This window comes from Choloepus didactylus, chromosome 7, assembly GCF_015220235.1.
Source record: "Choloepus didactylus isolate mChoDid1 chromosome 7, mChoDid1.pri, whole genome shotgun sequence".
NCBI lineage: Eukaryota > Metazoa > Chordata > Mammalia > Pilosa > Megalonychidae > Choloepus > Choloepus didactylus.
The window spans coordinates 84,728,733-84,746,013 of NC_051313.1; the positions used below are offsets into that span (position 1 = coordinate 84,728,733).

The 17,281-nt window shown below is 37.8% G+C and overlaps 1 pseudogene; it reads right to left on the bottom strand.

The window, feature by feature from the left end:
• Positions 1-11,098: 11,098 nt before the first annotated feature.
• LOC119540639 lies at positions 11,099-14,607 on the bottom strand (annotated as a pseudogene).
• Between the last annotated feature and the right edge of the window lie 2,674 nt (positions 14,608-17,281).

Genomic DNA, 17,281 nt, shown 5'->3' on the forward strand with positions numbered 1-17,281 from the left:
TGCAATTGGAGCTTGGTTGAGTTACTTTCTCTTGCTCCAGGTAGTCTGCTTCTTTTTCCCACAGGGAAGTGTTCCAGTTCAACCTGCTATGCCATTGGGGGAGGGGCACCAGCTCCACAGTTTGGTGAGTTTTACTTACAGTTCTCTGCTGTGATTTCAGTCATTCCACTCATCCAGCCTGGTGTATGATATGTGTCTGGTTATAAATGTCCCCCAAGAATTGTTCCAGACTATTTAATAGTTGTTCCTGGCTACATACTAGCTGCTCTAGAGGACTAACTAAATTCCACACCTCCCTATGTATATGAGAGTATGTGGTTTACTCTCTCTTTTTAAAACTTTTATACTGAAAAATTTCAAGTCTACAGGAAAGTTGCAAGCACTTACACTTAGATTCACCAATTGTTACTATTTTACATTTGCTTTATCTCTCTACATATGGATATGCACATTATTATTATTTGCTGAAAAGCTAAACAGTAAATTGTAGGCATCATGACCCGATATTCCTAGAAGCTTCAACATCTATTTCCTAAAAACAGAATTCTCTTACATAATGATAATAGAAGTATAAATTTCAGGAAATTTGACATTGTTAAAACATTGATGAAATGCTAGTCTCTAAAAGATGGACTGTATTCAAACTTTGCCAATTGTTCCAACAATGTCCTTAATAGCAACTCAGGATCTTACATTGTATCTAGTTGTCATGGCTCTTTAGTCTCCTTTAATGTTGATCTGTTCCTTTCATTTGGAAAACTTCCTTAGTCTTTCTTTGTCTTTCATAACATTGGTGGCTTTGAGTAGTACTGGTCAGTTGTCTGTAGAATGTTCCTCATTTGGATTTATCTCATTAATTCTTGGTGACTAATTCAGATTAGCATTTTTGCCAAGAAGGCTACATAAGTGATGCTGTGCCCTTCTGAGAGCATCACATCGGGAGGAACATGCTGTCAGTTTGTCCCACTTTGGTGTGGTTACATTTTACCACTTAGTTAAGGTAGTATCAGCAAGACTTCTCTATTCTAAAGGCATTTTTATCTCCTTTTGTAATTAATAAGTAATATTTGAGGAGAGATTTGAGGTTGTATGAATATCTTATTTCCCAAAAAACTTTCCCTAAATGGCATTACTGTCCATTGGTGATTCTTACGTGAACCAATTATTAATATGGTGATTGCAAAATGGTGATTTTAGGAGTCTATCATTTTTTCTACCTTTAATAGTTGGTAATCTTCTATTGCCCCTCTTGTTTATTTACTTACTTATTTAATTAACCTGACCTCATGGATAGTTTAACTTAATGGGTAATATTTTATAGTCATTATTCTTTTGGATGGTCAACATGTCCCAGATCTAGCCAGTTGTAGCTCCTTCAGACTGACTTTTTACTTTTGGATATAACAAGGTGTTCCAGGCTCATCTTATATTTTCCCTACTCCATACATGGAGTTAGTCATTTCCCCAAGGAACACGGATTCCTCTTAATAGCATGCTAGGTTTGTACATTGCTGCTGAGATATCATTGTTTCTGGGTCATTTTGGCAGACCGAGCCAGGAAATATATATCTTTTTAAAAAGTAATAACTTAACACCAATACCTCAAATTCCAACTCAGCACTATAGAGTTTTTTCTTCTCCTTCCCCCACTCCCATTTTCATTTTCTGTAGTTTTCTTTTGATTGCACTGATGTGCCAATAAAAAAAAATGAACTCAAGATAAGCTGAGATCAATGAGGTAAAAGAAATAGTTTTGAGGAATAAGAAGATGTGAAATATAATTTCAGAGTGAAACAGTGAATTGTTTAGAGGAATACAATAGGATTATGGGATATGCCTGAGGGCCCACTTAAGGTTTGGAGTAATGAACATAAAGTGGATCTAGTCAGCCTATTTGTATAGTTTTTGCAAGCCAAGGTCTACAGCTCCAGAAGAATCATGGAGTAAACAGAGAATTGGGTTTCATCAAGTTTGGATTCTGTAGACAAGTATGATGAAGCAGGGGTCAAAGATGTTGACATTGTATGAAAGGGAGAGATTAAAGTGAAGATGGATTCTAAGCTAAACAAGGGGAAACAGTAAAAAATGGTAAAGTAAATGGATTGAATGATGTAAGAGCACCAATGGAAGTTGGCTGGAAGGATTATGGTGGTGATCGTATAGGTAGACCCTTGATATAGACCATGGAAGTGGGTGGTTGAGGTGGACTGTAGAAAAAGACCATTGGAGGAGAGAAGGTATAGGAATTGAGAGGCCAGAGTGTAGAGTGGCCCAGCCATGCGGGTATTGAAGTAACAATGAATCAAGACATTAGTGGTGGAGAGGAAAATCATGAATAAGGTGCTGACACCTGGAGGTAAGTTGACTAGAGGGTTAGTAGAAGAGTCTAACAGGTGACACCTGCTTCAAAGAAGCTGCTCTATAAGAGGAAAAAGGAAGGAAAATTGTCTGTAGCAGACTACAGGGAGCAAGGGGAGCACCTATCCTACCTCCAGATCTTGAAGTATGTGCAGCATGGGAGAGCAAAAGCGTATTGCCAGATTTGAGTTTCAGCAAGAAATTAAGCAAATGTTCAGTTATAATTTTGAGAATGAGTGGGTTTTGCTGGTGCTAGGCTGTGAGTTACAGAAGTCTCAGTAGCACAGCTTAGAATGTTTGAGAGTAGTGGGAGATTTGGATCTGATTAGGGGGTCTACCGAGCTGTGTATGATAATAGGGTATGAGATATAACAAGGAAGTGTTGTACTGGGGAAAATTCTGATGCTCTTTTAGGTGAAGAACTAAACCAAGATTTAGTTTGCATCTTAGAGACTTTAAACATAGAAAATCATGTATTTAACTTCATAGGAATGGAGAGGGACAGTGATAAGTACAGGTGAGAAAAATGAAACTGAATTATGATAACGTGAGAAAAATGTTGATAGTGCATATTTGTGGACAAAAATCATACAAGAATCATATCTTATATATTCTTGAACATTGAGCATTAAGCCAGTACAACTGAAGTAACTTGAAATGTTCTTTACAAAACAGATAATCTCTGAAATGAAATGGAAGCCTTTAATATGAACTATTTGTTATTCTTTTAAAATGCTACTTATTGAATTATTTCATTCGAAAGAATTTGCTAAAGTAAATAGGAAAACTGAAATTTAGTGAAATCAGATTATGATAGTAACATAAAAGAATGATAGAATAAACAAAATCACATCAGGAAATAAATAGCTTTAATGTTTTATTTATAGATTTAAGGAGGTATCAGAAATAACATTTAGAAGGAATTCACATTTATTTCCTTTGCTTTTTTTTTTTTTAAGGAAAACACAATTCTATGTGTCTTATATTTTCTTCCTAATACCAGAGACTGACTATTCCAGTTTGCTAATGCTGCTGTTATGCAAAATCCAGAAATAGATTGGCTTTTATAGAGGGGGTTTATTTGGTTACAAATGTACAGTTCTGAGGCCATAAAGGTGTCCAAACTGAGGCATCAACAAAAAGACACCTTTACCGAAGAATGGCCGATGGCGTCCGGAACACCTCTGTCAGCTGGGAAGGCATGTGGCTGGTGTCTGCTGGTCCTGGGTTGCATTTCAAAATGGCATTCTCCAAAATGTCTCTGGGATTGTCTCTCTTAGCTTTTTCAGCCTCTGTGCATCTAAATGCCTGGGGGTCCTCTCTTAGTTTCTCTGGAGCAAACTCTGGGCTAGCATCTCCTAGGTTAGCATCTTCAAACACCCTTCTTCTGCATCTCCAAGTATCAGCTTTCAACAGCCTTCTCCAAAATGTCTCTCTCAGCTGCTCTCCAACATATCCCTCTCTTATAGGACTCCAGCGATTTAATTAAGACCCACCCTGAATGGGCAGAGTCCATATCTCCATGGAGATAATTTAATCAAAGGTCTAGCCCACAGTTGATTGAGTCACATCTCTATGGAAACACTCAATCAAAAGGTCACACCCTAATCAGAAAGATTAATAAATCTGTCCCCACAAGATTGCATTAAAGAATATAGCTTTTTCTGAGAGACATAATATATACAAACCAGCACACTGACTTGTGTTTCGTGACATACTTTCCCTTTAGTCTTCGCTATAGTGTTGAGGCTTATGGGGTTGGGACTTAGAAGAGAGAGGAAAGTCTCATTAATAGTAATGATACAGCCTCACCACTCCACTAGATTTAGGAATCCAGGACTTTGATGATCATCACATATGCTAGAATTAAACTTACAAGAATTTTATTGTCACCTGTGAATGTCAAATATTCCTCCACACCATGTTTCCCATTTTGTCTGCAGAGACAGCACATCCAGGAAACAACCAGCTTAAAGAACGTGCAAATTCACACCCCAGAACTGCTGAGTATTCTTGAGCTCTAACTGAGTAATTGTCAGAGTGAGCTATATTTGCTCTCCCTGACTGACATGTAAGAGGAGTTCAAGAAGTCACCTATTTTTCATTCGTTTATTACAAACGTGACTAAAAATAGAAGTCCAATGCCGGGTTTTCTCTCCGCAGATGAAGAAATCGCAGTGCGGAGCGCTCGGAGCATGGTTAATTAGCTTGGAGACTCCAGCTGACACTTCTTGGACCGTTGAGGGCATCCAGCCAGTCAGTGAGGGTTCAAAAATCCCCTAAGTAGGAAAGCCGGTGAGGAAGTACTTTCCTTTAGCTGAGAGGACTCACTGTCCAACGTGTGTGTACTGGATCATTTCATTAGGGCAGGCTGCTCTTCTGCACAATTTTAATTCAGTTTCAGTCTCCAAGATATTTCTTCCTGGCATTGACATTTCCTGAGAGTAATTTGAGAGAGTGGATTCATAATCAAGGAAATGAAAAATTTCTACTTCTCTAACTTTAGAACTGTAAAGGGGGATAAATGTCAAGGCTGAAACCTTGCAAGAAGGCTGAGTGTTCCCAAAAGAGAAGTAGTTGCCACTTGATGAGGACGAGAGAGACAGAGGAGGATGTTATCTAACCGCACACAGATCACGAAATCGAGCTCAGGAGTAGGCACAACGTGGGCCCCACAAGAAACTTCAATGTTGAGTTTGGATTTGTTTTGTGGCACGCAGCGTGGCAAGAATTTAGTCTAGATCAAAGTAAATTTGTCTGCAAACAGCTGGATCCTAAGTTACTCTTTACAATTTATAACTCTTAGAATGTTGAAGGCTGACATCAGACAAGACTCCAGCCTAAGTAATGGTGGGGAAAAGGGGCTTGTGAAGCAAAGGTGAAAAAGGCAAAAAGAAAGTGAGAGTTGGCTCTGAAATAAATGGGGATTTTTTTTCAGAGCAGTTATATAGAATTCACACTGCTGGATTACATGCTAAAGTAGCACTTAACAAAAATGTTCCCTCACCTCTGCCCCCATCACCTCCACCCACTCCCTCCCTCTCTTCCTTCCTGGGTTTCTCCATCTATTTCTTCCCTCCTTTCTCCCTTCCTCCCTCCCTTCCTTTTTTCTTTCCTTCCCTCCCTCTTCCTCTCTCTCTCTCTCTCTCTCTCTCTCTGTCTCTCTCTCTTTCTCTGTCAGAAAGCTATGATTTGTATTACTTCAGTGCCAAGTGGTGATGTGTGGGGGTCGATCTGTGGTACAGTATTAAATTGGGGTCAAGCTAGTTTCATTCATTTGATAAAGGAATGTGTGTGCAAGATTCATTTTTCATTCCTTCTACCTTGTCCCCTTCCAAATGCAGAATGGTCTTCTATTTTCTTTACTTTCTAACTGTTCTACAAACTTGTTCACTTTAGTCATCTACAGTGACACTATTGTCTAAATCAATCTCTCTAGAGCAGTCTTTTTCAAACTGCAGGTCCTGGCCTATTGGTTGGCCTTCAAATCAATTTAGTAGGTTCCAACCAGGGGCATTAAAAAAAAAAAAAAGAAATAGAATAGACAATATTAGAATGCATTGCACATAGGGAAGGTGAATCTTGTTTTTATGAAATTGGTTTTAGTTAGATGTGTGTGAGTATATGCTAGAATACTATGTAAGATATAGTCTTTATGTGGGACAGTGGGACACAAATAAGAAAGATTCAAAAATGCTGCAAAGTAATGGTGGGGATTCATTCATGCCACTGTGGGGGTGTTCAGGGGACAGTGATCACAGTGTCCCGCAAACATGCTGTCTGGAATTGCCAATGTAGTCTCTCGTTCAGATGTTGTATTTCTGTTTCCTGACTCTCTTGGAGTTGCATTAGTTTCTGTTTTTCAAGCCTTTCCCTTTAGGCAGTTTTTATGAGCTCCTAATATCCTTCCATTAACCAGAATTGGGTTCTGTTACTTGCAAAGGTCCCTGAATGATGCCCTACTATAGAAAAGTTAATTGTTACCCACCTGACACTGAGGGCACAAGAGTTCTGAAATGGGAAAGGTCAGTCACAATGGGTGTCACAAATCTGAAATTAATGTAGTTTATTCCCTCCCCCACCCCCCACCTTTTTCCCCAGGAAAGAAAGCCAAGTCGAGTTCACTAACAAGGGCCAAACAGATCCTCAAAGCAAGACAATATTCTGATTATTGTTAATGACATTTAGAATTTTAAAGACATTTAATATGCCACATCACCCTTAATTAATGTTCACTGAGGGTCTACTGTTATACTTGGCAATTAGGGTCGGAAAGGATTGCAAAGGGTAAAACCACCAAGATGAAATGGTTTCCCGAATGACAGTGTGCCTCTCTGCTAGATTTCAACCAGTATATATTAAACAATTATTATTGGTTTAGTGCATAAGCAGAGTCCTAGGCTAGAGTATTATATATATTGCTTTGTTTATAATGACACAAGCTGAGAAACAATGTAAATATTCATCAATAGGGGATTGTAATATTTAATTGTATATCTGTTGACTTTCATGCAGTTGAAAAATAAGAGTTTTTCCTTTTTTATAGACATAAAATGATCTCTGAGATGAAGTAAGGGAAAGAAGCTAACTACAGAATGATGCTTTTAGAAAGGCCCATTTTGTTACAAAAAGGAGAAAATTATATATTTGCTTGCATGTGCATCAAAATATCTGGAAAGATCCACATGAAACTTGATACCTTTAGCAAGGGAAAGTGGCTTGGGGACAGAGGAGGCTATTTTTCCAATTATCTTAAGGACTTTTTGAATTTTGTATTCAAAAAAATAGTAAATTAAAAATGAAGTAGTCTGTTTTAACAAGATGATCTTTAACTCTGTTTATTCTGTTATCTTTTCTTTTTTTTTTCCTTTAGTTATTTTACTATTTTTTTCCTGAGCTGGAATATGATGAGAATTATAGACCCTAAAACTCCCTGCTTTGGGAGTGCATGGAATTGAAATAGAGTAATTAGCCTTGATGAATCCTGGGTTACCTGGGACCTGACAGCTCATGATTTTCCAGGGTGAAATTTGGCCCTCATCACTTGAACCATGTGTTTTGACATATTGTGAATAAGCAGGAACATCTGTTTTATTATTTTGTATGAAGTATGACCACTTGTGTTTCTACAAATGGTGGGTATTTAAAACATGATGCATTGTGCACAAACAATAAATTTTTAGTGATGGGGACTCAATTGCTGTCGTAACTCATCGGTGCTTCTGAAATTGACCCTTTGGATATCATTTGGTAAGATAAAACCCGGCTATTGTCCATTTCTCATCAGAGGCATGGCTGAGAACATACATGATGAATACATTTTTTATATTTGTGAAACAGATGAAAAAGTCTAGTATAATATACTAATTTTTAGAAAGGCACTAACCTACAGCAACAAGAGCAACTGAATCATGATATTCTGAAGAACCCAGAGAAAAGAAAATAATTAGTGACTTTTAATAGGATGCATATCTTTGCATTAGTTTAATAATTAAAATGTCTATGAATACTACAATTTCTAGTTTTCTATTTTCTTTCAACCACTGTAGTACCCAGAATAAAATAAATTCAATATGGCTCTCTATTCCTTGTTTGAACTCTTATTCAAATGGTATTATTATTTTTTTAATAGAATAAATAAATATCAGTTCACAGTATATTTCAAGAACCTAGTTGTGTTTTGTGGATTCAGAATTCTTTGGATGATTATGTTACTTGGCCTTTGGCTTCATGATAAACTCATCTACTGTTCTTCAATATACTGGCTAAATGCTTGCATTAATAGTACGGTATATGCTGCTGAGTTTTATTATTAGAGGTATAATTGTAAGCTAAAGCCAGTTTAAACTTTCAGGTTAAACCCAATATTATCTAACTCACTGTATGCATTTTAAAGAAGTGTCATGTTTCCCACTGACACAACTTGCATGCCATCTGTCTGGTGAGGGGATATTTGAACTTGTGCCAGTTGGCAGCAATGGCTATTGTTGAAGCTGAAACTTGGCACTCCTCTTCTCCTCCTCTACCACTTGTACAGTCAGCCATAAATAAATGTACCTGAGCTATAGTGGACAGTGTCAAACAGTTTCACCATCCGCAGAAAGTTTTCCTCCCTCCTCCCTATCTCTTTCTCTCTCTCCCCCCACCCCCTCTCTGTCTCTCTGAATCTCTTGTAGACTGTGATTATGGTAGGTTCTGGAGTAAAGATGGTTAGTCTTTCCAATGCTGCCTGTGAATTTTGGAATAGAAAATGTTATATTACTATGGAGTGAGACTCCAGAAGAAAGCATTAGGGGGGCATAAAGCAGTAGTATCAGAAGTAATGAAAATTTCCAAACTGGGGGAAACTGGAGATTCTAGAAAAATGAGGAAGGAAGGAAGAGAGACAATTTGCAGAATAACAGATGTCTCAAGACTGAAATAGATCTTGAATTTGGCAAGAACTTATAAACGCTTCAGAGATAACCTATGCTACCAAAGTTGACATTTTTCTTTCTTGCCCAGAAGTCAGTTAACTTCAGCTAACTTCAGCAGTAATAGCAATTTGGGCCAACAATTTGGCAAGGAACTCAGAACATAGTCATTAACTTGTAAACAGAAACACCCTTAGGTTTTATCTGGTTACAGAATTATTTTAAATAATGCAAACAAACGAAAAATTCAAATTATGTATTGCTAACATTATTGTAGATATATATATATATATATATTTTTTTTTAGCAATAATGCATGCCTAGTTGTGTTTTGTGGATTCAGAATTCTTTGGATGATTATTGTTACTTGGCCTTTGGCTTCCTGATAAACTGTGCTAAATAAGATGGAACAAAACTCAACCAGAAATACATTTAGTCTTTACTACCGAGATATTTGCATTTGTTTCTCCCTTTGTGCTCCTAAAATTCCCACACGGATACCAGTGGACTATTTCATGTAGAAAAGTGGTAAAGCTAGGCCCTTGATGTCGAACAGGTGAATGTTGTTATCTTAGACGAGACTCAGAGAAAGACTGCACCAATTCATCCATTACATGCATGAAACAGGGAGGTTTCTTCAGTTTTGCTTTTGATGATAATATAATCTGACTGTTATTTTATATATCTGTATAGAGGTATGCATCAACATCTAAAGAATGGAGCCTAAGGATTAAAAGCATGAGCTTGGAATAAAATAAATTTTTAGTTTGGATCTTAGCTCCACTACTTGTTGGCTCCATGAATTTGGGAAATTTCCTTAATCACTTTCTGAATGTCAGTTTTTCATGTATAAAATGGGGAAAATAATTATACCTACAGCAAAGATAGTATGAAATGAATTATGTGTAATTTATATTTTTTGCCTGTGATCAGTTCATTTTCTTTGCTAATTTTTCACTTAACAGTTTAATGCTTTTCTTATTGTAATTATTTTTTTGCATATAATGCTAATAATTGTCTTCTTTGTTGTGAGCAATTATCTCAAACTCATAGTCTTGCATTTTGTTTATGATATTTTAAATGTGCAGTTTTAGACTTTTACTTTTGAAAAATTCTCTATGATCCTCAGAATATTTCCTCTTGCATTTTATGTTTAAAAAGTCCTTCCTTATCCAGAGAGCAGGGCCATCCAGATAAATACATTTTTTTTCCTTGATTTTTATGCTTCAGTTATACATTTATTTATTTCTTCAATTCATTTCTATTATGTTTAGCATATGATGTCAGGGGACATCCTAAATAAATCTTCCAAATAATTGGTCAGTTTACCCAATGGCATTACTTGCATAATCCTCACACTTTTTCATGTTTTTAAAAATCAATTATTCAATTCTTATTTTGCTAGGATTGGCTTCTAAGCTATTTTTCTGGTTACTTGATCTCTCTGTTAATTTTTCTGTCAGTTCTTCACTGTTTAGATTTTCTATATTTATAGCAAGCTTTACCATCTGGTAGGGCCAGTCTTCTTTCCTTAGACTTTATCAAAATCTCGGGGCTTTTTTCCCTCTTGTTTTTCCAGACATGCTTTAGAATTTTCATGATATTTCGAATAATTTTTATTGTTTTGAAAAAGTAGCACATGCATATGATAAAAAAACAATAAAGTAGACAGTAAATATTTTTCCCACCCTGCCCCCAGGTTTCCCTCTTCAAAGGGCTTTTTTTTTTTTTTTTAAGTTGGGAAAAGAATTTTATTACTTGGCTTAGGTAGGTCTTTGCATTCTATTAACAGAAAACATTTCTTCCACATTTTATTTACCTAACAAATTATATATTCATGAGTTTATCTATATGGTCGCAGTATTACACTACCGAAGAAAACCTTCCTTTCATTTGTACTTTGGTACAATTATACAGTAGATACCTCTTCCTCCAGAAAATAAAAATACTCTCAATCTATACTCAAAATGAGACAAACACATTAACACCAAGTTTCTCGCACTGCTTGGTAAAAGACTGCAACAAAATCAATACAGTATGCTGCTCAATAAAGAAAATGAGACATCTGCCACAGCATCAGTCAGACCTTTGTAGGAATGATTAAGCATCTAGGTTTATTTTTACTGCAGTTTTCACGTGATAGGTGGATGTACCACAATCAGGAATAGTCTTATTTGCATAAGAGACTCAAATATTGGAATCGAGCACAGGAAATGTCTCTTGGGGCTTAGTAATACACAAACAGATTGGGGGAAAAACTGCCTTAGGAAAAATTTCACTATTGTTTGACTAAACATCTGAAATATTTTTATCACAGCTTTCATATATTAAAAAAATTTCCTCCAGAGATGAAGCATATTTATAAAATAAAACTCGTTGCTATCATCTGATCCATGTTCTGAGCACCCATCCGAGGCCTCATTGTTGGGTCCCTCTGGTTCTGATTCATTTCCGGAGCCTTGGCCCGAACCCTGGTTATCCGACCCTGGTTATCCGATCCTCTCTGCGAATCCCGATCAGAATCCGCGCTTGGAGAAGCTGGGCCAGAGTCGTTCTCGGAACCTGCTGAGCGGCTTCTTCCTGACAGCACAAATTCACTGTCAGACTGTTCAGAACCTGAGGGCCTTCTCTTTCTGGATGGCTGGTCACTGTCGGAATCCTCAAATGACCGCTGTCTTCGGGGCCTCCGGGGACTGCTGGCCTCGCTGTCAGACCTATCGTGGTTCTCCTCGGAATCACTCTCCGAGAGGCACGTGTCTTCCGTGGTTCACCCTCCTCTGAGTCTCTGCTGCTATTGCTGTCCCTGGGATGTTCTTCATCAGCAATTTTAAGTTTATCCTCATCTGAAGAATCATCACTTGACGATATTATGGCTTTTGATTTTATTTTTCCCTTCACTGAAGGAGGCAGACGTTCTGGCTTGGGAGCCTTTTTCTTCTCTGCTCTTGGTGGACTATGCGCTTTTGGTTTCGGGACATTTTCTGTTTCATCACCATCAGATCCTTCTTCTTCCTTTGGGAGGTCTTCTTCTCTTTTTCTTCTTTCTCTCACCACCCTCCTCTTCTTCACCCTCTTGTTCACTACCACTGTCCTTCTCCTCTTCTTTTTGGACATAGGCAGGTCATCATCAGTGTCATCATTGACAAATTCATCAAACTCTCCTCCCTTTCTAGAATGCAGTCCACCACCACCTTTTTTTCTCTTTTGTTGCTTCAGTCTCACCAGTAAACATAAGAATATTTTTGGTTTTCTCCATGTACTGGGCCCGCTGTTCCAAAAGTTTCTTCTGCTCTTCCTTTCCTCGGAGACACTTCTCTTCCCGTTCTTTAAGACGTTTCTGCCTTAATAGTTCTTTTTCTTGTTCTTGTTTGGCCCATAACTCCCGTTCTTTGTCTTTGCCTGGGCCACATGGTACTGGGCCTGACTTACTAAGTCAGAGCACTGCCTGGCTTCTGTAGCAACAAGGGCTAAATCAGATCTCATTTTATCTCCCACTTTACTCAAGTAACTGAAGTATCTATGTGCAAGTTCCAATTCCTTCACAGCATTAAGTACTTCTTTCAGATTACTCTTTTCATCTTTTAGGACAGAGGTAGCTAAACTTTGCAGCATCAAGGCAACATTAAACATACGAGCTGTATCACCGGGTACCACATGTCTGGCCTTCAGCAAAGTCGTTTTGCATGCCTGTAACTTGCTGCACTTGAAGAGGGTCTGGGCCAAATAGAGCACAACTTCAGTGTTCTGGTGTTTACAGAATTTTCTGAGACAGTTTTCATACATTTGAATGGCACTGAAACACTGCTTTTGCTCCACATAGATGTGTGCTAAGTTCAACCATACATCACTGATATCTGCTGTTGCTTTTTTTACTTGAGCAAATACATTACGAGTTTCATGGAAATATCCTTTGTGGGCCAACACAGCTTCTATGCCATTAGCAGCATACAGATTCTCTGCATCATTTCTGAGTACTTGTTTGTAGATGGCCAAAGCATGATCTTGATGATACTTTTCCTTTTCTCTGTCTCGGATGAGCTAATTCAAAGTTTGGAGCCACATGTAGCCAAGGGCTAGCATAGAGTGTCCCTCTGCGTGGATGGTTGTTTTAATATCCTCTCAAATTTCGTCTGACCTAGACCCCATTCTTGTTTAGCCAAATGAAGATTACCAATCAAAGACCAAGCATCTGGATGATCCTGATTAATCTGAAGCCTCATAAAAGTTTCCTTTATCTCTGGCCATGGCTCTGAGGCACAGACAGCAGTCAACATAATTTCGATGCTCCCGTAAAATGTTTTTATATAGTTTTTCTGCTTCATGGAATTCATACATCACCTCATATAGCCTTGCTAAATTGTAAGAAGTTGTAACAGAAATGGCATTATAAAAATGTTTATCATACTCACCTTCTGCCTTTGCATAATCCAATGAAGCCAAAAAATATTCCTTTGCCTCCCCTAGGTTTCCAAGTCTAAAATGGGGGACATCCACATTATTCAGAATCTCTGGGGGTATGTCAGCCTGTACTTTCTCCTGAAGGATTCGTGCTGCTGTTCCTGTATATCAGTCTGCTCTAAGATTTGTGCCAATTCAATCCAAAGTTCAGCATCATCAGGGTACTGTTCCTTGTCCTTCTTCAAATGGCCCTTGGCAATATCTTGTTTTTCTTGATCTTCTGAGGTAGCACAGAGTGAGCCAAGAATTTTCATAGTTTTGTAATTATTAGGATAAGCTTTCAAAACTTTCTCAAAGCACTGAGATGCATTTTCTTTTTCACCTCAATAAATATACATTTGTCTCAAACCAAAAAATGGCAGCACAAAAGAGGATGAGGCAAACTATGTGGCTTGATAGTAGTACTGGAAAGCCTGGTCATAATCTTCCTGACTGTGGAATGATCTAGCCACCTGATAGCAACTTTCTGCCTGCATATCCTCCACTTCTGTATTATGGAATGCATGGAGAGTGAAGTGCTGGACTTTACTATAATCCTTTTTGAAGAAAAAGTGTGTGCCAAGTGGTTCAATACCATAGGGTTGCTAGGATCAATAGTATAGGCTCTGGAAAGAAGCTGGACACCATTTTTGATGGAATCAGCCTCTTTATTGTTGAGTTCTAGAACAGCTAGTCCAACTAATGCTCCCACACATTTGGAATTGAGTTCTAGGGCTCTGCTAAATGCCAGATGAGCTTCTTCCAGTTTGTTAAGCTTCACAAAGCAATGGCCCATTCCTAAATGAACTTCTGCTGGACATCTGGGTTAGTACGCAGTGCTTTCTTAGAGTAAGCAAGAGCTCCTTTGTAATCCTTCGTGTTGAATGAAATGCAAGCTTTACCAAGAAGGGCTGGAATATTATCTGGATACTGGTTGAGTACAAAATGAAACTGTGCATCAGCTTGATCCACTTTGTCACCTTCAAGAAGGCAGAAGCAGGCTCTTCCCAACAATCTGATCATACATAATAATTTAATTGGCCATCGTATACAACAGGGTTGCCTGTGTAATAAGATCCTTCTTATTGTCCATATTCTTTTCTTTCTGAGCCTGTTGTACATAGTAGGCTGCCAGTGTATCCAAGCAAGTCATCTGGTCTTTTTCATGGTCTCTATAGTCCAAATTGCCATCTATACTTGCTGCTTCCATCAACTTTACAAACTCTTCTGTTTTTCCTTGCTTGTGGTATTCCAGCTCTAAAGCAATCCGTATGTGCAGTTGTGTGTGTTTCTGTTTCAGAATACTGATAATTTCATCTCCCTCCGGGAACTGATGGAAGTCAAGTTCAATGACCTCGTCAGTGTCCCGGTGGGGAATCTCAATGGAGCCCTGTGACATGATGAGACTAAAAGGCAAGCGGGCGACCCGCCATGGCACTCTTTAACCAGTAGTCCTCGCTTCTGCATCTTTCAGAGCTTAGCAGCAGCTCAGTCTTGGGTTATGACTGCCACCCCACAACACCGCCAGTGCTCGGTCTCCTCCTTCGCTCCTCAAAGGCCCTTTTAACTTCGTGGTTAAGAGCACTTGGTCGGAGTCAGATTGGTTGGGTGAAAATCATAGCAGTGTGACCTTGGGCAAATTACTGTGCCTCAGTTTCCTCACTGGGAAAATAATAGTACCTACTTCATATAACTGATTGGAGGATTAAATGATAGAAGTGAACCATTTAGAGCAACTCTTGGCCCATTGTAAGTTCTCAGTAAAACAGCTATCACTATTGCTAGCACAGGTTTCTTATGATCCTTCTAGAGATACTTTCTGTAGATAAAAGAACATGTGCATTATACAAACAAATGGAAGCAAACTGAATATATTCTTCTGGATATCTTTTTAAAATTAACAATGGAGTATAGAGATCTTATATATTTATGATCTATATATACCATTTAAGTATCTTTATATGCAATATTAGTATCTGTAGAACTACCTTATTTTTTTGATTTAAAAATTTTTTTATTCTATTAACATATAAACAACCTAAAATTTCCCCCTTTTAACCACATTTGAATATGTAATTCAGTGCTGTTAATTTTGTTCACAATGTTGTGCTACCATCACCACCTTTTCCATCAACCCAAATAGAAATTCTGTACAATTCAAGCATTAGCTACCCATTCCCTACTCCCACCCTGGCCTGTGGTAAGCAATGTTATAGTTTCTGACCCTATGAATTTGCTTGTTCTAACTATTTTAAATCAGTGAGATCACATTTGTCCTTTTGTGTCTGGTTTATTTCACTCAACTTGATGTCCTCAAGGTTCATCCATGTTGTCACATGTATCAGAACATCATTCTTTTTTATGGCTGAATAATATTCTGTTGTTTGTATATACCACATTTTGTTTATCCATTCACCTGTTGATGGCCACTTCAATTGCTTCCATCTTTTGGCAATTGTGAATAATGCTGCTATAAATAGCAGTGTGCAAATACCTGTTCCAATCCCTATTTTATTTCTATTGGATATATACCTAGAAGTGAGATTGCCAGGACATATGCTAACATATACTTAACTTTCTGAGGAACTGCCAGTCTTCCATAGCAGCTGCACCATTTTACATTCCCACCTACAACGAATGGGTGCTTCTGTTTCTCCACATCCTCTCCAGCATTTGTTGTTTTCCATTTTTTTAACAGTAACCATTCTAGTAATGTGGAATGCCTTTTCATTGTGGTTTGATCTGCATTTCCTTAATAGCTAATGATGTGCTTTTTGGCCATTTGTATGTCTTCCTTAGAGAAAAATCTACTCTAGACTTTTGCCCATTTTAAAAATTGGGCTGTTTGTCTTTTTATTGTTGAGTTGTAGGATTTGTTTATATGTTCTAGATATTAAACCCTTATCAGATATCTGGTTTCCAAATATTTTCTCTCATTGTGTAGGTTGTCATTTTACTTTCATAATAAAGTCCTTTGATTTGCAAAAGTTTTTAATTGTGATGAGGTTCCATTTATCTAATTTTTTTTTCTTTTGCTGCTTGTGCTTTGGGTGTAAAGTCTAAGAAATCATTGCCTAACACAGGTCCTGAAAATGCTTCCATATGTTTTCTTCTAGGAATTTCACAGTTCTGGTTTTTATATTTAAGTATTTCATCCATTTTGTGTTGATTTTGTATATGGTGTGAGGTAGGGTTTCACCTTCATTTTTTCACATATGGAGATCCAGTTTTCTCAACACCATTTGTTGAAGAGACTATTCTTTCCCAAGTGAGTGGACTTGGCATCCTTGTCAAAAATCAGTTAGCTATATAAACCTGCTTATAATTGTGCCTAAGAGTATCCCCCTGAGTACCTCTTTGTTGCTCAGATGTGGCCCTCTCTCTCTCCAGCTAAGCCAATTAGGCAGGTGAACTCACTGCCCTCCCCTCTACATGGGATCTGATTTCAGGGGTGTGAATCTCCCTGGCAATGGGGGATATGACTCCCAGGGATGAATCTGAACTCAACATCATGGGATTGAGAACATCTTCTTGACCAAAAGGGGGATGCGAAATGAAACGAAAAGGAGCTTCAGTGGCTGAGAGATTTCAAATGAAGTCGAGAGGTCACTCTGGTGGACATTCTTACATACTATATAGATAACACTTTTTAGGTTTTAATATACTGGAATAGCTAGAAGTAAATACCTGAAACTACCAAACTCCAACCCAGTAGCCTTGACTCTTAAAGATGATTGTATAACAGTATAGCTTACAATGGGTGACAGTGTGATTGTGAAAAACCTATGGATTGCACTCCCTTTTTCCAGTGTATGGATGGATGAGTAGAAAAATGGGGACAAAAACTAAATGAAAAGTAGGGTGGGGGGGATGATTTGGGTGTTCCTTTTTACTTTTATTTTTTATTCTTATTTTTTACTTTTTCTGGTACAAGGAAAATGCTCAAAAAATAGATTGGGGTGATGAATGCACAACTATATGATAACACTGTGAACAACTGATTGTACACTTTGGATGATTGTATGGTATGTGAATATATCTCAATAAAATTGAATAAAAAAGGTTAAGAAAAA